The sequence below is a fragment of the Miniopterus schreibersii genome, assembly GCF_964146895.1.
Source record: "Miniopterus schreibersii genome assembly, chromosome: 2".
Taxonomy (NCBI): domain Eukaryota; kingdom Metazoa; phylum Chordata; class Mammalia; order Chiroptera; family Miniopteridae; genus Miniopterus; species Miniopterus schreibersii.
Genome location: NC_138102.1, coordinates 98,236,157 through 98,256,219, shown reverse-complemented (window position 1 = coordinate 98,256,219; position 20,063 = coordinate 98,236,157). Strand labels below are relative to the sequence as shown.

The 20,063-nt window shown below is 39.9% G+C and overlaps 1 protein-coding gene and 1 pseudogene across 2 annotated transcripts in view; one reads left to right on the top strand and one right to left on the bottom strand.

Annotated features, from left to right (window-relative positions):
- Positions 1-20,063, top strand: part of FRY (FRY microtubule binding protein) — a 508,702-nt gene that overhangs the window by 78,706 nt on the left and 409,933 nt on the right. The window lies entirely within an intron of this gene.
- Positions 7,289-19,200, bottom strand: LOC308552486 (ubiquitin thioesterase OTUB1 pseudogene; annotated as a pseudogene). The gene is made up of 2 exons: positions 19,091-19,200; positions 7,289-8,080 (listed from the first exon to the last, which is right to left on the bottom strand). The product of its transcript is annotated as a ubiquitin thioesterase OTUB1 pseudogene (transcript).

The following is a 20,063-nucleotide window of genomic DNA, read 5'->3' as shown; positions in this document are numbered from 1 at the left end:
GGCCCATGCTACATACAGCATGGATGAACCTTAAAAACCTGTGAAGTGAAATAAGCTAGACACAAAGGAACAAATATTGTATGATCCCACTTATATGAGGGACCTGCAGTAGTCAGATTCACAGAGATGGAGAGAACAGAGGTTACCAGGGCCTGGCGGGGAGGGGCCATGTGGGAAGTTACTTTTTAATGGGTACAGTTTTTGTTTGAGAAGATGAAAAAGTTCTTGAAACATACAGTGGTGATGGTGCCACAACATCGTGAATGTACTTAATGCCACAAAATTATACACTTAAAAATGGTTAAATGGTAAATTTGTGTTATATCTGTTTTACCACAATTAAACAAAAATACACAAGGAAACTTCATTTGCCCCACAGCCAACGTCCTGTGACGCTCTGAGGTAAACAAGTGCAAGAAAGATTGGCCAAAAACTATGTTTCAAGGAGATTTTTTTTCTCGGCCAAAAACGTTAACAGATTGTGGTGAATTATATGAAGCAATGAGTCAGATGATGCCTGCCTTGGAGACCTTCGTGGGGTAGGGCCTGGGCTGAGCTCTTTCTTGGGTGAGGTGGTAAGAGAAGGACTCTGAAGAAGTGACATTTAAGCTGAAACCTGAAGGAAAGACTCAGTCTTGCCAGGATCTGGTGAAGGAATATTCTAGGTGGTGAAAATAGCAGGGACAAGGCCTTCAGGTGGCGAGGAGCTTAGCAGAGAGAGAATAAAGAACAGCACTAGGATAAAGAGTAGTGAACAGAGGAGAGGTAGAAAATGAAGTCAGAGAATAAGGGCAGAACCAGTTTCCAAAGGGTTAGCAGGAAACAGAATGGAGGTATGATTTATTCTCATTGCTCTGGGAGGCACTGGAGGTTTGTTTTGTTTCTTTTTTACAGCATAGTGATTAGACATTTATGTAACTTATGAAGTGATCCGCCCCCCGCCCGCCCAATAAGTCTAGTACCCATCTAGCACCAGGCATAGTTATTACAATATTATTCACTATATTCCCTGTGCTGTACTTTGCATCCCCGTGACTATTCTGTAACAACCAATTTGTGCTTCTTAATCCCTTCACCTTTTTCATCCAGTCCCCCGACTCCCCTCCCCTGTGGCAGCCATCACTTTGTTCTCTGTATCTATGAGTCTGTTTTGTTTGTTTGCTTATTTTGTTTTTTCAATTCCTCATATGAGTGAAATCATATGGTATTTGTCATTTTCTGTCTGACTTATTTCACTTAGCATAGTACCCTCTAGATCCATCCATGTTGTTGAGAATTTCATTCTTTTTTATGACCAAGGAATGAATGAGTGAAAAAAACAACATATATAACCACTTTTTATCCACTCATCTGTTGATGGGCACTTGGACTGCTTCCATATCTTGGCTATTGTAGATAATGCTACAATGGACGTAGGGATGCATGTACCTTTTCAAATTTGTGTTTTGGATTTTTTCAGATAAGTATCGGGATATGGAATTGCTAGGGTATATGGTAGTTCTATTTTTAATTTTTTGAGGAACCTTCATACCGTTTCCATAGTGGCTGCACCAATTTGCAATCCCACCAACAGGCTGTGCAGGTTTTTGAACAGCAGCGATATGTTCAGATTTTTGTAACAAAAAGATGGCCCTGCTGTGAGATGAAAGAACATAAGAGGCAGTGGTGGAGGTGGGAGCATGGGAAGCTGTCAGCAGGAAGCAAGGTGAGAGATGATGCTGAGATACAGAAGAGAATGGATGGTAGAGCTCTTGGGATACTGACTCCTAAGACTCAGTGCTGAGTGGTGGCTGACGGTAAAATCTCTGATTCTCCAGTTTCTAATCTGGGCTTCCTTATAAACGTGGGTACCTCCTTGGTAGACTGGTTGTCAAGGTCCTCTGTTCTCACTGTTGAGGGTTCAATCTCTTGTCAGCACAGTGCTATTCAGAAGGAAATGTGTAGTAAAAGGTAAGGGTTAGGGTCAGGATCAGGGTTAGGGTTAGGGCTATGGGGTCAGGGAGGCTTGGGGTTGTGAGCTCCTCTTACTAATATTTGGAAAGATACTTTCTCTCTTTAAACCTTTAAAATGAGGCTAATAATATGAAATCTGGGTATAATGGGACCCCTAAAAATGATTGCTGCCCTTCTCTTCTGTGAGCCCCACCTTACCAGCCTCACCAGAGGGAAACCATGGACTCAGATGTCAGTAATACAAGGCCCTTCCTGAGATTTCAGAAGACACCCCAGTCCTGTACTTCCTAAAGAAGCTGGGAAAAAAACCACACATATTAACCTGCTGCCTGCGGATCAAACTCAGGGAAGCTGTGCACCCAGACTGCCAGGCACAAATAAGGTCAACCTGCAAACATGGAGAGGCTTCTGGCAGCAACAACAAAACACTGTTAAATAATAGGGGTGGGAGCTGGAGGGAGATCTCATTCACAATAATAACAAAAGCTACTTATGAATAGATCAGATATTCAAGTCCCTATGGACAAAATTACAAAATATTGCAGAAGAACATAAAATAAGATGCAAATCAAAGGAGAGACCACATTTTTACTTGTGAGATTCAATATCAAAGTCAATTTTTACCAAAGTGATTTTAAAACTCAATAAAATTCCAATTAAACTCTCAGTAGTTTTTTTTTGTGTGGTTGTGTAGAATTATGGAACTTTACAAGCTGTTTCTAAAATTCATCTGGAAAGCGCAAAAATGCAAAAATACCCAGGACATGTTTGAAGAAGACCTGTTTGGAGAAACTTGCTCTATCAGATGTCAAAACGTATTTTAAAGCCATACTGATTTAGTCAAGTAGTATTAGTGCAGAGATAGAAACATAGACCAAAGTAAAGACCTCAGAAACAAATTCATACATATCTAGAAATTAGCTATATGGCCCTAGATACTGGCACTGCAGATGGAGTAAGGAAATGATGGGTTTTTACCTCATGACACCTACAAAAGTAAATTCCAGATGGACTGAAAACCTAAATGTGAACAACAAAGACCTAAGAAAAATATCTTCAAAATCTCATATTATGGACAGATTTCTCAAACAGGATACAGAAAGCACAATCATAGTTGAAAAGTCCAGCTGCATTGAAATTAAGGTTGTCTTTCCAATAGAAAATGCTATAAACAAGATAAAATGATAAACTACATCACGGGAGAAGATATTTGCTTTGGGTATAAGTGGTGAATTTAGTATCCAGAATCTATTTTAAAACTCTAAATAAGATATAGAAGTAAAGCCTAATATAAAATGGGGCAGAGAAAATGAATATAAAATACACAGAAGAAATCTAATTGGGTGTGAAAAGAAGCTCAGCCTCCTGAGCTATGAGGCTGTTTTGGATGGTCCTTACAGATACCCATGCAACTGCTCCCGCATCTCGTAACATTTGTGGTGGGAGGAAGACACACATTCATTTAGCAGTTCACAGACCAACACTGTGATTTGGAGCTAGATGCCAAGTTGAAGCCTGACGCTTTCAAACTTTGCCAAAGCTCAGAAGGCCAACAGCTGGGGTAATATGGAATTCAGGTCTTAAGCCAAACCACACAGGGTTTTGGAGAAAGCAGAAATTGGATAAAGACTTGGTAAGACTGGAAGGCCCAAGGCTATAGGCGTAGGCAACCCAGGGAGCGTCACAGCTGGTAGAGAGCAAAGTCACAGGAAACCAGATTCTGAGCTAAAATTTATGCCAAATAAATTCTATTGTTTTTTAAGTGTTGGGCAAGTGAAGGCTGGAACTCAAGAAGCTGATCCCTATGGAGAAAGAAGTGACTCTGAAAATGATCTAGTACAAACCTCTGGCCGCTTGGCCGCTGTGTCCTTGTTGCACATCTTTCTCAGTCTTAACGAGTCAGTGGTGTCTCTTGAGCAAAACTAATCACTCAAAGTCAGAATTGGCATCCTCACCAGTTAGTGCCAGGGCTTGTAGGCAATGCCATTCACTCATTCAACACATAAAGTGGTGGACAGCCTCCAGGTAACCCACACTATTCTGGGTGCTTGGGGTACACCAGTGAACAAAATAAACAAAGATTCCTGTCCTGGGAGTTTACATTCCAGTGGGAAGGGGGATGTTATAAATAATCAAAATAAATAAGTAAATGATTTATCTCAGGTTCTACCCCAGATTCTGAAAAAAGAACCTGTATTTCATCCATTTCCTCTTGTGCTTTGTATGCACGTAAATGTTGGAGAAGCCTGTGAACCTAGGAGTCTGGCTTTTCTACTTGCAAGTCCACATCCAATTGATCAGGATTGGATTGGCTTTCGGCCAAGTTGACGCCTAACCTGTTTGTGGTAATAGTCAGTTATGACATCTTTCGGTGGTGGTGATGGGAAATAGTAGATATTATAGGCAACACTCACCAAGTCATTTGGAATGTGGGACTGCTTCCTTTGCTGTAAGTGTGCCTATTTCTTACACTGAGTAACTCGTGGCTATAATTAAGGCAACTTTAATGGTAGCAAGTGGTTTTGTTATTTTATGTACCTTGCTATTCTGGACCAATTTATTTTAGTTCTGGTACATTGGTTATACTAAAAAATACTGACTCCTCTGCTAAATAAAGACATTCTCACTACTTCATTTTAACACAAAGAGGTAGGCAGGCAGTAAGAGCAGAAGATGAGCAGTTGGAATTGCTTGGAGTGCTTTCTGATCTTCACACTCAGCTTCTGCCATTACCCCTTCCAGAAGGTTCTCTTCATGTCTCTCTGCTAAGACAAGACATTCATTCTTTGATATCCAGTCGCTAATTAGTCTTTTTCTTTAATATTTTCCTGCTCATCTCTAAATGAAGAAATTACCTTTTACTTTCAGTTCATATAGCATCTACTGCTACTGTCTGTGATTCATTTGGAAATTCATCATCCACTGATTTGTGACAGTGCTTCCACACTTGCTGTGAACTGTCGTTGAAGTCTTACATTGTCATTACATCCTCATACTTTTATATCATATTTTCTAGTGTAGATTTTAGATTCCTTAAGGATGGGAACTATGTCTCATGTATCGTAATGCACTTAATGCATTGCCTTGTACAAAATAATCATTTGATAAATATTTTTGCTCTATGGGTAAAGATTTTTCTTTTGAAAGGTCAAGCATCTGGTATATAAATTATAAAACAGAAGGTTGATATCACACAGACATTTCCACTTGCTGTTGGAGAACAGCTTTACATCATATTTAAGGGTTGGAGCTGAATTGTATGTAGCTTGGAATGACATTTCTCAGGCTGCCGAGGAGAAGCCTTTGCATACATGCTGGGTTGTTCCCAGCATGTGAGATGACAGGAACTGGATATTGTTTGAAGAGCAAAGTAAGTGGCCTCCACTATTAGAAAACAAGCAGAAAAAGAATTTAAAATTCAAAAGGAATGCCATCAATTTTGAGTAGGGTGTTCCTTGTATAATGTCATCACCAAACATTTGAAAGAAAGCTGTAACCCAAGTTGTAAAAGTAGAGAGATATGGAAAGCATACAGAGAATACTTTTTCCTATAGCATAGTGGAAAAGCAATTTCATAGAGAATGTAACACAGTTCCCAAAGAAACTGTGTAGATTACTGTACTAAAATGTTTAATCAGATTTTTTTAAAAATATATCTTGATTTCTGAGAGAGGAAGGGAGAGGGAGAGAGAGAGAGAGAAACATCAATGATGAAAGAATCATTGATCCGCTGCAGCCCACAACCCGGGCATGTGCCCTGACCGGGAATCGAACCCCGATCTCCTAGATCCTAGATCTACACTCAACTGCTGAGCCATGCCAAGCTGGGCGTAATCAGATTATTACTAACTGCACAGTTGGCACAAGAAGAGATTAGCAAACTAAGAAAGTGAAAGATTATACTAGAGCTAAAATAAAAGATTACCCCATACATTCATTTTTCTTCAAAAGATGCCCATTTTTACTCTATCTCTTTTACCTCTTTCCAAAGGCCTTCTCTCTATATTGATGAAAGGAAAAATGAACTAGTCCATGCCTCAACTTATTTTTCATAGTTTAGCATATCATTCTGTGTTACATTGGGCCAACTGGAATCTTGTTAGAAACTGATGTGCCAAAGTTCTAAATAGGATGAGCTGAAGTTACCTTTAGAATTGAATTTTTGGAAGATAAGAAAAGCAAAAATAAACAAAAACTAAAACCCTAAACACTAAAAGCTTATTTTGGAAAACACATAGGCTCATTCTAGTCCATGACTTTTTCAAGATTTTTACATTAAAGTTTCATATTCTAAAAAGAAATCCTCTGCTCATCTAACCCATAGTAACAGCAACCAGTGTTTTTATGATTGAACTGTAGAAGGGGAGCACCCACACATCAATGTTCAGAAATCTGGTTGACTCTATCTCCCAAACTTTAGCATACCTAATGACAGAGAATGGACTTGGAGAAAATGGTGAGGGTTCAGGAAGGCCTCTGCCACACCCGAAACTAACTTTGTGGTCATGCATTTCCCTCTCAGAATAAACCTGTTCTTGTTTTTATTTATTGATTGATTGATTCTTCAAACTGTAGATATATTTCTATACATATAAATACTAGGTGAAAGGTGAAAAGAGAACTGTTGCTACCCTTTAGTAAGATGTTTACTATGACCTTAGCATAAGTAGAAAAATCAGTGGCCCTATTAAAGATGCCTTAATACTATTAGTGTATACTCATATAAGCCAAAGTTTTTTAAAAATCTAAATCACTGATTATTTAACTTAGGGTAGCATCAGCTCTCTCTGAAATGTCAAATCTATGGCTCACATATTATATGAGGGAATTTTTCAAAAATTAAACTAAATTTAGAGAAGATTGTCAGAAAACCAAGATATTTAAGCCACTTATTATATGGCAGAAGTTGAAAAACAGAAACAAAACTTACCCACAGAGGTTTCAGTCTACTTAGAAAGGAGAGAGGACTCAGAGGAAGGAAGAATGAATTTTAAACAGAATTAGTATCTTTCTACGTTAAATTATTTTCAATGGTTTCATTGTACTCCCAAACAATTTTACTTTCTAAATAACGTGAGTTAACACTAACTTGGGTGCTTTGAGTTACAGCCATTTGGGTGGAAGAACACCTTTCATCTGAACATAAATACAGGCTGGGGCAAAGGTACGTTTACAGTTTTTGTATGGAAAGTAATAGAATAATTAATACAGAAAAATACAAGAATAAACTGTGTTTCGTGTACTCACAATTGTAAACCTACTTTTTTTTTTTTTTTTACCACCAGCATCTCCTTTAAAAAAACATGGACGGTTGTATGACAGGGAATGCGGGGAATTAAATATGATCATTTACAACCACACAAAAACCTCTATACATGTCTAGCACCTGGCAGAGGGGAGGGCAGCAGGGCAGAGTGGGCAGGGCCAGCCCTATCTGTAGAGGATGGCATAGTATCCAGGCCTTGGGCTCCGAGCCCTCGGATGGTGTGCAGTTGGTGGTGCTGCCCTCACCATGGTCCACGCTCTCCACCTGGATGGAGACGCTGAGGGCCTGGGCCAGCGCAATGATATGGATGTGGTTGCTCTCCTTGCCCACGGGCTCCATCTCCTGCTGGTAGAACTCCTTGACAGTCCACACACTCTCAATGAAGTGCTTGAAGAACTTGCTCTCCTGCTACAGGTAGCCGGAGTTGAGCAGCCGCAGGTAGACCACCAGGGGCTCTGGTCATTGAACGGGGCCAGAGATCAGCTACTGAGGTCTGCTTCTCCACCTGCTAGATCAGGTCCATGACGTGTGGTTGAAGTCCGTGAACTAGATGAAGCCCTGGGATGGCAGGTCGTCTTTGCTCTTGGCAGACATAGCCTTCAACCTCTGCAATTCCTTGCTGTCTTCCAGCAGTGCCTCCAAGTGGGAGGACCCAAAGCTTGATAGAAGTAGCTCCTATCTGGCCTGGTCTTGGAGACATACAGGTACTTTTTGTGGAGCTCCTTGATGTTCTGTCAGTAGACAGTTATCCTCAGCATACTCCTTGTACAGGACTGAGAGCTCCAGCTGTTGCAAGAACAGAAGGTTCTGCACACAGCAATCTCTTGCTGAATTTGGTCTTGCTTAACCATGATGGCCACCCTGTATATTAGTAAAATAGGCTGAAGTAACCAGGGAACATTATTAGAGAGACCATTTCAAATAGCAAGAATCAGTCTTCTGCCCTGTCTGGTGTTGCACAGTGGTTAGAGCATGGGCCTGTGCACAGAAGGGTTGTGGGGTAAGATCAGGAAGCAGCCAATCGACGTGTGTCTCACATGGATGCCTTTCTCCCCCTCCGTCCCTCCCACTCTCTCTAAAGAAATCAATGGAAAAACATCCTCAGATGAGGAGTAACAAAAAATGTATATATTCTTTCCACAGCTGTCTATTATGAAATGCAGGCACCAAGAGGGGAATTTTATTTCTTTTTTTAAAAAAATATGTTTTTATTGGTATCAGAGAGAGGAAGGGAGAGAGAGAGAGAGAGAAAGAGAGAGGGAGGGAGGGAGCCAAGGAGGGAGGGAGTCATTGATGAGAGGGAGTCATTGATCGGCTGCCTCCTGCACACTCCCAGCTGGGGCATGTGCCCTGAACTGGAATTGAACTGTGATCTCTTGGTTCATAGGTTGATGCTTAACCACTGAGCCACACTGGCCGGGCAAGGGGGCGGATTTTATTTCAATGAACTCACATGTTTTTGGTTCGGGTCTGGCTTTATTTCAAGCCAGCTGCTATTAATTGTTTTCTCACTAAACACTGAGGACCTTTTTAGATCAAGCACTCTGCTACACCACAGTGGGCAAGACAGGCACCATTCCTGCTCTCATGTAGTTTCCACTTTAATGGAATTTTCTCTTGGAAAAATCCTTAGTTCAAAGAGCAGTGTTACGCCAATGCCCATGATTCTACACAGTATTTTACCTTTTTGACTCTGAAATTCCCTACCTTACAAAACCCTTTTTCCTTGAATTCCAAAGTATTACCATCTTCCAGTCTTCTCTTTATATTTATTTATTTATTCATTTATTTATTTATTTTTTAAATATTACAATGTCTCTTTATCTCCCCAATTACCAATTCCACCCCATCCCACCCCCTCCCCAATCCCCCTCCCCACCATTGCCCGTGTCCTTGGGTGTGCATATATGCATATAAATTCTTTAGTTACTCTCTCCCCCTCCACCACGTGCCCTCCTCCCTCCCTCTGATATTCCTCAGTTTGATCTATGCTTCCATGTCATTGAATCTATTCTGTTCATCAGTTTATTAAGTTCTTTACATTCTACATATAAGTGAGATCATGTGATGTTTTTCTTTGCCTGGATTATTTCACTTATCATGATTTTCTCCAGGTCCATCCATATTGTCCCAAAGGGTACGAGATTATTCTTCTTTACAGCTGCATAGTATTCCATGGTATAAATGTCCCACAGCTTTCTTATCCACTCATCTGCTGATGGGCACTTGGGCTATTTCCAGATCTTAGGTATTGTAAACTGCACTGCTATGAACATAGGGGTGCATATATTCTTTCTGAATAGTGTTTCAGGATTCGTAAGATATATTCCTAGAACTGGGATCACTGGGTCAAAAGGCAGCTCCATTTTTAATTTTTTGAGGAACCTCCATACTGTTTTCCATAGTGGTTGCACCAGTCTGCATTCCCACCAGCAGTGTACTAGGGTTCCCTTCTCCACATACTGGCCAGCAAAAGTCTTTTGTTGATTTGTTGATGGTAGGCATTCTGACAAGTGTGAAGTGATACCTCATTGTGGTTTTAATTTGCATCTCTTTGATGATTAGCAGTGTTGAGCATTTTCTCATATGTCTCTTTGCCATCTATATGTCCTCTTTGGAGAAGTGTCTATTCAGGTCCTTTGCCGATTTCTTAATTGGGTTGTTTGTCTTCCTCTTGCTAAGTAGTATGAGCTCTTTGTACACTTTGGAAATTAGCCCCTTATCAGATTCATCCTTGGCAAATATGTTTTCCCAGACCATGGGGTTCCTTTGTATTTTGAGGCTGTTTTCTTTTGCTGTGCAGAAGTTTTTCAGATTGATGAAGTCCCATATGTTTATTTTTTCTTTTGTTTCTCTTGCCCTAGGAGATATAACAGTGAAAATTCCACTATGTGGGATGTCAGTGGCTTTACTGCCTATGTTTCCTTCCAGGATTGTTATGGTTTCATGACTTACGTTTAAGTGTTTTATCCATTTTGGGTTTATTTTTCTGTACGGTGAAAGTTGGTGGTCTAGTTTCAGTTTTTTTGCATGTATCTGTCCAATTTTCCCAGCACCACTTATTGAAGAGACTGTCTTTACTCCAATGTATACTCTTGCCTCCTTTGTCAAATATTAACTGACCATAATGGCGGTCTGTTTCTGGGAACTCTATTCTGTTCCACTGATCTATATGTCTGTTGTACCAATACCAAGCCGTTTTGATTACAGTGGCTTTGTAATACAGTTTGATGTCCGGCAACGTGATCCCTCCCACTCTGTTCTTTTTTCTCAAGATGGCTGCAGCTCTTCGGGGTCTTTTTTGGTTCCATATAAATTTTTGAAATGTTTGTTCTCGGTCTGTGAAATATGCTGTTGGTATTTTCATAGGAATTGCATTGAATTGATAAATTGCTTTGGGTAGTATGGACATTTTAATGATATTAATTCTTCCAATCCATGAGCATAGTATATTCTTCCACTTGTTTATATCTGCCTCTATTTCTTTTTTCAGTGTCACATAGTTTTCCTAGTACAGGTCTTTTACACCCTTGGTTAAGTTTATACCTAGGTGTCCTATTTTTTTAGTTGCAATGGTAAATGGTATTGTTTTTTTTACTTTCTCTCTCTGAAAGTTCATTGTTGGTGTACAAGAATGCCATTGATTTCTGGGTGTTGATTTTGTATCCAACTACCTTGCCAAATTCATTTATCAAATCTACTAGTACTTTGACGGAGTCTTTAGGGTTTTCTATGTACACTATCATGTCATCTGCAAATAATGACAGTTTTACTTCCCCCTTTCCAATCTGGATACCTTTTATGTTTTCTTCCTGTCTGATGGCTGTGGCGAGGACTTCCAGTACTATGTTGAATAAGAGTGGTGAAAGTGGACATCCCTGTCGTGTTCCTGTTTTTAAGGGAAATAGTTTTAGTTTTTGCCCATTATTATGTTGAATTATGATCCCTCTATTCCCACTTTGCTGAGTTTTTATCAGAAATGGGTGCTGGATTTTGTCGAATGCTTTTTCTGCATCTGTTGATATGATCATGTGATTTTTGTCCATTTTGTTTATGTGGTGTATCACATTTATTGATTTATAAACATAATACACCACATACCAGCCTTGCATCCCCTGAATAAATCCAGCTTGGTCATGGTGTATGATCTTTTTAATGTATTGCTGGATCCAGTTTGCTAGAATTTTGTTGAGGATCTTAGCATCTATGTTCATTAGGGATATTGATTGGCCTGTAATTTTCTTTCTTTGTAGTGTCTGTATCTGGTTTTGGGATTAGGATGGTGCTGGCCTCATAAAATGAGTTTGGGAGTTTTCCCTCCTTTTGAATTTTCTGGAATAGTTTGAATAGAATAGTTGTTAATTCTTCTTTGAATGTTTGGTAAAAATCGCCTGTAAATCCATCTGGCCCAAGACTTTTGTTTGCTGGGAGTTTTTTGATTACTGCTTCAATTTCATTAGTTGTTATCGGCCTATTCAGGTTTTCTGCCTCTTCTTGATTCAGCTTTGAAAGGTTGTATGCTTCTAGGAATTTGTCCGTTTTACCCAGGTTTTCCAGTTTATTGGCATATAGTTGCTCACAGTATTTTCTTACATTCCTTTGTATTTCTGTTGGGTCAGTTGTTATATTGCCCCTTTCATTTCTGATTTTATTTATTTGGGTCCTCTCTCTTTGTTTCTTGGTGAGTCTGGCTAAAGGTGCATCAATCTTATTTACCTTTTCAAAGAACCAGCTCTTGTTTCATTGATATTTTTGTGTTTTTTTTTAGTTTTTATGTCATTAATTTCTGCTCTGATCTTTATTATTTCCTTCCTTCTACTTCCTCCAGGCTTTTTGCTGATCTCGTTCTAGTTCTTTTAGTTGTTGTGTTAGATGGTTCATTAGATCATTTTCTTGTTTCTTGAGATAGGCCTGTAATCCTATGAATTTTCCTCTCAGAACTGCTTTCTCTGTGTCACATAGATTTTGGGTTGTTGTCTGGTCATTTTCGTTTTTTTCCATGATGTGTTTGATTTCTTCCTTGATCTCATTGGTAACCCATTCATTGTTTGATAACATGCTATTTAGCCTCCATGTGTTTGAATATTTTGGGTTTTTTTTATAGTGGTTGATTTCTAGTTTCATGATATTGTGATTTGAGAAGATACTTGATATGATTTCAGTCTTTTCTTGTATGTACAGAGACTTGCCTTGTGCCCTAACATGTGGTCTATTTTTGAGACTGTTCCATGTGCACTTGAGAAGAATGTGTATTCTGCTGCTTTGGGGTGAAATGTTCTGTAAATGTCAATTAAATCCACTAGGTCTGGTGAGTCATTTAAGGTCTGTGTTCCCCTGTTGATGTTTTGTCTTGATGATCTGTCCAATGCTGACAGTGGGTTTGTTAAAGTCCCCCACTATGATTGTGTTGCTGTCAATTTCCCCCTAAAAGTCCACCAAGAAATTTTTTATATATTTAGGTGCTCCTGTATTGGGTGCATAAATGTTTATAAGGGTTATTTCCTCTTGGATTGATCTCTTTAGTATTATGTAGTGACCATCTTTGTCTCTTGTTATGGTCTTTATTTTGAAGTCTATTTTGTCAGAAATACGAATTACTACTCCAGCTTCCTTTTCCTTTCCATTTGCATGGAATATTTTATTCCATCCCTTCGCTTTTAGCCTGTGTGGATCTTTTGCTCTCAGGTGGGTCTCTTGTAGACAGCATATATTTGGGTCCTGTTTTCTTATCCATTGAGCTACTCTATGTCTCTTGATTGGACCATTTATTTCGTTTACATTTAAGGTTACTATTTTTTTTTAAAAATATATCTTTATTGATTTCAGAGAGAGAAAATGAGAGGGAGAGAGAGAGAGAGAGACATCAAGGATGAGAGAGTCATTGATCAAGCCTGCAAGCCGGGCATGTGCCCTCACCGGGAATCAAACCCCAATCGCAAGGATCCTAGGTCAATGCTCAACCGCTGAGCCACGCCCGGCCGGACTAAGGTTACTATTGATATCAACTTATTTAATGCCATTTTCCCCTTTATGCAGATGTACTTTTCTCTCACTAATCTTTCTTTTTCTTAGAGCAGTCCTTTTAGCATTTCTTGCAATGCTGGTTTTGTGGTACCAAATTCCTTTAGCCTTTTTTTGTCTGGGAAGCTCTTTATTTCACCTTCAGTTTTAAATGATAGCCTTGCTGCATAAAGCAATCTTGGTTGCACGTTCTTGCTTTTCATTACTTTGAGAACTTCATGCCACTCCCTTCTGGCCTGAAGAGTTTCTGCTCAGAAATCAGCTGTCAGCCTTATGGGTGTTCCCTTGTAGGTCACTGCTTGTCTTTCTCTTGCAGCACTTAATATTTTCTCTTTGTCCTTGACATTTGCCATTTTAATTATGATATGTCTTAGAGTGTGCGTTTTTGGGTCCCTCTTGTTTGGAACTCTCTGTGCTTCCTGAACTTGTGTGGCTTTCTCCCTCGCCAGCCTACAGAAGTTTTCTATCATTATTTCCTCCACCAAGTTCTCTATCCCTTGCTCTCTTTCCTCTCCTCTGGCATTCCTATAATGCGAATGTTGTTTCGCTTCATGTTGTCCCAAAGCTCCCTTAGACTCTCCTCATGCTTTTTAAGTGTTTTTTTCTTTTTGCTGCTATGATTGAGTAGTTTTTTCTACCTTGTCTTCTAAGTCACTTATTCTGTCCTCTACTTCACTGAGCCTGCATTTAATTCCTTCCAGGGCATTCTTGATATCAGATACAGCATTCTTTATCTCTATCTGCATTTTGTTTATGTTATGTATCTCTTGTTTCATGTTTTCACTAAGTCCTTCATCTTATCATCTAGTGTCTTAAGTTCCTTGAACATTTTCATCATCAGTACTCTGAACTCTGTTTCTGATAACTTGCTTAACTCCATCTCATCAAAGTCTTTTTCTGGCGATTTTTCCTTTTCTTTAATTTGGGGGTTGTTTCTTTGTCTCCCCATTTTGGTAGGTCTTAATGTTTGTATCTATATATTAGGTATATTTGCTGTCTCCCAGTCTTTTGTGGAGGGATTTTGTATTGTGAGCCCAGTGGAGCCCAGAGGTGTGTTTTCCTTATACTTCTGAGCTCTTTGCTCTGGGCATGTCCCTTTTGTGGGTGTCCCTTTTACGGGTTCTTTGGGTTCTCCTGTTGTGGTTGGGTCTAGAGAGTGTTGTTGACCAGTCCTTGGGATGACTCTCCTCTCAGGTTGGCTAACTGTGTGTCTCAGTCCCAACCTCATTGTGTAAGCTGTTGTATGGGTGCTGGCAAGGCAGGGAAATACCCAACTAAACTTCCAGGAAACAAGGGGTATCTTACAAAATATCTTGATAGTCACAATAAAGACAACCCAAGTGAAAATAGAACTGGGAGCGTGAAGGGAGAACACAAGTTCTGGAGAGAAAAAAAATAGATTAAAAAAAGAAAGAGAAAGAAAAGTAAATCTTAGAGAGAGAGAAGTATATTGTTGTTAATAGTGATTAAAATTTAGAAAGTAATAATAATAAACCAAAATGTAAAAAATAGAGAAGCTACTGGGAGATAATAGAGGCAGAGAAAAAATTCTGAAAGAAGGGCTAGCAAACAAGGGAGAGAATAGGATAATAGTTTAAAATGAAAAACTAAAAATACATTAAATAGAATAAGAGAAACTAACAATCTAACAAAAAGACAGGAAGACAGAAGGGAGGAAAACCAAAGCAAGAAGGAAAAGAAGAAGAAGAAAAAGAAAAAAGTTTATGCCAATGGATTGAGAGGAGAGAGTTAAAGCCCGGGCCGGGAGAGAGTCCAATAAGAGATTTGGGGAAACTATAGAGAAAAGCAGTACACTTGTTGGTTATAATGATGAAGTCCCAGACATTAAGCAGGAATATCAAGAAAGTCTTGATATTAGAAGCAAGGATAAAACAAAACAAAGCAAAAAAACAAAACAAAGAAACAAAACAAAAACAAGCTAAGCAAAATGAAATCCTTTGCAAAGATAAAACAAAATAAGAAAAAAAATAATTAAAAATTAAAAAAAATTTTTTTTAATTATTCTAAAATTTAAAAAGAAGAAAAAACACATGATTTTTTTCCCTTTCTCTTCTTCCTAAGGGAAAAAAGAGAAGAAGAAAGAAAAAAAAAAAAGACAGTCAATCAGGTGGGTTTCTTCTTGGCCACTTATGTCGTCTGAGGCTCACTGTTTTGTGTGCTGAATTCCGTTCTCTTGGGAGGTACTTGTGTATTAGCCAATGTGGGGAGCTGTCTAGGTTTGGCTCTGTTGTCCTCAGGTAGTTGGTTGATCTGAGGCTTTATGTGGACCACCTCCACTTGTCAGCTATTTTGCAACCTTGTAGTTGCCTGGTCTTACTCCAGAGTCTTTTGTAGTCTTTAGGGTGCAAGATGGCTAGTGTATGTAGCCCAGGGTATCACTCCCCTTAGAGGTTTCACTGTCAGGCGCTCACTGTGAGGGAGTTAGTCTCTGCTCCACCGCCAGCTCCTCAGTCCTTACCCTGTCCCCTGATTCTAGTTCCCCAGGCACTGGCCTGCTGCAGGTTCAGATTGATTTCAGTCTGTGTCCTTTTCTGTACAGGCTGTTTCAGTAGCCTGGGCTCAGTGGGCTCAATTACAGAATATTCCAGTGAGCTCTTTCCCTGCCCTGCCCCCAGCAGGGGTTTTCAGTGTTTCCTCCAGCTCCCAAATAACAGCCCCTGAGAGTCTTGTTCTTGTAATGTCTTTCTGTGAGCTGCTCTCCCTTCCCCCTCAGGACTGTGTCCTGCCAGTGTGTCTGGGGCCTCAGTGAGCTGGACCCGCCCCTTTCCTATTGGGGGTGGTGCTCCTGCCTACAGGAGAGGCAGACAGGCCCTGCCCCTCCTTTCCCAGCTCTGGTTGGCTGGTTGCACCAGACCCACCCCTCAGTCTACTGTGCAGACCCCAATCCCAGCCTCCGCTGCTCTGTCCCCCAGTGCACTCCAGGAAGGTAGGAGCCAGTTTTGGGATCAGACTCAAAAACGCACAAAGCAACACACAGGCAGAGTCCACCCTGCAAGGTCCTGCCGCCCACATGCCAAGGCATCTAGCAGGAGGGGACCCAAAGTAGCTCCATGCAGCTCCCAGCACCACTGATCTCTGCAAAGCTGGGGCAGCTTCACACACCACCACGGCGCCCCTCAGGACTGGTTGCAGATCCCAGCCTCTGGGCACTGGGGAGGACCCCCCCCTCACTGTGCCACACAGATTCAGTGCTTTCTGGAGCTCAACACAATGCCTTACAGGGAGGCAGAGGGTCCCTGTGTGCAGCTGCTCAGTCCCAACCTCTGGTCCCTTACTACTTGGGCACCACACACCTTGGGACAGCCCTTCCTATGGTGAGCACCCTGAGCATTAGACGCTTGTAGCATCCTCCACTAGAAGCTTTGTTTCCTAGGAAGGTGCCGCCCCCTCCTTGAGGGCACACCGCTACCCTGGATCCCTCTGCCCTCTGTGCGAGACGCTCTTTCCACTCTCATCTGATCCAAGTGTGAGATCCCCACTTTTGGATGCCAGTCCGCACTCCTGAGGGGAGGGAGCTTTGCAGCCTCCAAACCCCGGATCCCATCCCAGGCTTCAGGGGGGCTCCCCCTTTCTATGCCCCCTCTCTTACTGGACTCTATGATGTTTCTTTAGTGCTCCCTACTTGCACTCTGTCCACTCAGGTTTGTTTCTCTGTTTTTTCCAAGCTGGCTACGTGGTATTTTAGGAGTAAATCAAGTCTGTGGCTGGGAGCAGGGGCTTCTCACAGTGCTGCCGTCTTCCCTCCTCCCAGTCTTCTCTTATTTTAGTTACTGCTCTTTCTTTTTCATTTACATGTTGCTGTTACTAGGTTCACTCTAGCCTTGCTTACTATTCTGAATGCTCCTTTTTGGACAACCTTCTATTTTCTTTGTATTCAACTATCACCTAGATACCATACAATGGTGACTCCTACATTATCCCCAGCACTGACTCTCCTAAACTCCTAAGCCCACACCAACAGTCCTGAATATTTCCACATCTTGTCTCTCAGGTACCTCAAATTCAGCATAGCCCAAGCTGTACTCATCCTGTATTTTCCCAAATTGTTGCCTCCTCCTAGGAGTCTAATGTATCCTTATGTATCCTTATCTATCTTCCAAGTTATAAATCTTGGGGTTATTTTTGACTCATCCCTGTCCCATGTCTGCCATTTAGTTCTGTGTATCCTAATTGTAAAATGTTTTCTATCTGTTTGGTTTTCTACGCCTTTGTCCCAATCTCATGTTCATCACCTATATGGTACCTTGTAGCTATTCTCCCTGCACCTGGACTTTCTCCGATGCCTTCCCACTGCTCTGTGGTGTGATGGAAAGAACACGAGTGTGGAGGTGGGGTTCCCCATAAAGTTCTCAATAGGATTGAGTTGCCCACAGATGTAACTGCTCAGCAATCCTTCTCTCTTGGTTTTCCTCCTTCTCTGTCTCCCTGGTCTCACTCCCTCACTGCTGTGTCTTTGAATCATCTTCCAAACAACCGTCCTGCCTCCAAGTCTTTGTCTCATGCCCTGCTTTTCAAGGAACCCGAAGTTGGACATCATCAAAGAGTTATAATTGAATTGTGATGAGTAAGAAGAAATATGAGTCAAGATACATGAGAGCATGTAACTGGGGAAGGGTTTTGGGGAAAGGATGTTTATGTTGAGAACTAGTAGATAACTGTGAGTTGGCCAAGGGGAAGGGGGAGTCCATGAACTTCTTTCCATATCAATAAGTGTATATCTCTATCATATTAATGGCTGAGTAGTCTTCCATTGTATGTGTGTTCAGTTTGGGCACCTTTTCCAACAATGGAAAATATCATTCTATGATAATTTGATTAAGGAAAAATCTCATTGTTGTCTTCTTTACATTTAAGGTTGAACATTTTTTTCTATATATTTATTGGTATTATCCATTCATCCCTAATGTTCATTACCTTAGCTTGCTTTTCTATGGGACTTTATACGTAATGTTTTTTTAAAAGCACATAGTCAAATCTGCCAATCCTTTTTTATAGTTCTTGTTCTCCTCGCCATACTTTGAAAAATCTTTCTCCACTCCAAGATTGATGATTCTTACTAACTGGAGAATCAACTTTATCATATTCTGGATTCTTACTAATACTTGCATCTGCTTCTGGACTTTCTATTCTATTTTATTACTCTTTCTGATTACTTATGCTACCACTTTTTAAAATTACTGTGTTTTAAAACAGATTTTCATGTCTAGGAGTATAAGCTAGTCATTATATATCTATATATATAATGTACATATAGATATATAATATAGTTATAGCAGCTTTTCATATTTATATGATTATAAACATATAGAAGAGTTGCAAGAATATTACAAAGAACTCTCCTATACCCTTTACCCAGGTTTATCAGTTAGTAACCTTTTGCTCTATTGGCTTTGTTATTCATACTATCATTTTCTCTGTCCCTCCCTCCCTCCCTCTCTTTATCCCTATTTCCCTATATACATACACCATACACACACTCTTTTTTTCAGCTATTTGAGAATCAGTTGCAGATAAACAACAGTGCAGATGCCCTAAATCCTTCAATGTATACTTTCTAAGGTCAATGATATTCTCTTATATTTCTACAATATTTATCTACTTAGGAAAATTTAACCTGCCACAGTTCATATTCAGGTTTCGTCAATTGCCCCAATAATGTCCTTTGTAGGTATTTATACCACTACCACCGCCACCCTTCTCCTCTTCCTCCTCCTACTACCCCTGCTCCTCTGCCCTACCCCCTAATCCAGGATTCAACCCAGGATCATACATTATATTTAAATGTCTTAGCTCTTTAGTCTCTTTTATTATGAAACAAGAGGAACTCACTTTATGTCTTTCTTGTACTTGATATTTTTAAAGACTACAGGCCAGTTGTAGAATGTTCCTCGTTTGATGTTTGTCTGATGTTTCTTCATGATGAAATTCAAGTTTACCATTTTGGGGACAGAGGTGTCATAGTAGCAACATCGTGTGCCCATCAGTCATATCAAATATGATGTCAATTTTTGCCAGGACAGGGATGTTAGCTCTGATCACTTGATTCAGCCAGTGTCATCCAGATTTCTCTGATTTTTTTAGAATTATTTTGTCAAGTTCCTAGAAAAAACTTTTTTATTGTAAATCCACCTGATTTATAGATTAATGTGGAAAGAATCTATGTTTTCTGTTTTTAAATCTGCTTTTGCCTCTCAGTAACATTTTAACAGTTTTTTTTATTCTTATGATCTCCACAAACGTCTCGTTTTGCCTTGGGTTTTTAATATTTCTGTTACTGGAAACAGAATTATTTCTTCTTCTTCTTCTTCTTCTTCTTCTTCTTCTTCTTCTTCTTCTTCTTCTTCTTCTTCTTCTCCTCTTCCTCCTCCTCCTCCTCCTCCTCCTCCTCCTTCTCCTTCTCTTCCTCCTCCTTTCTTCTTCTGGGTAATAAATGAATCATCTGTGTATATTTGTGTAATGACTTTATCTCTGACAGTTATAGTTCTCTTATATTTTCTAGGTGAATAATCTTATTATCTGCAAATAATACTGTTTGTTTCCTGGTTTTGAATGTACCTGGTTTTAGCTTGAATATTAACACATGTAGCCTCAGTTTCTTGATCTGTATAATGGGTATAAATATTTTATAATAGTCCTATGAAGAGTAAATGCAATAATACATATAACTCTTAGGACAGTATTTAATAGGAGATCTATCTATATATATATATATATATATATATATATATATATATATATATATATATATATGCTCATTTTAGAAATTTTCGTAAGCTAAGCTTAGTAGTTATGGCATAGATCC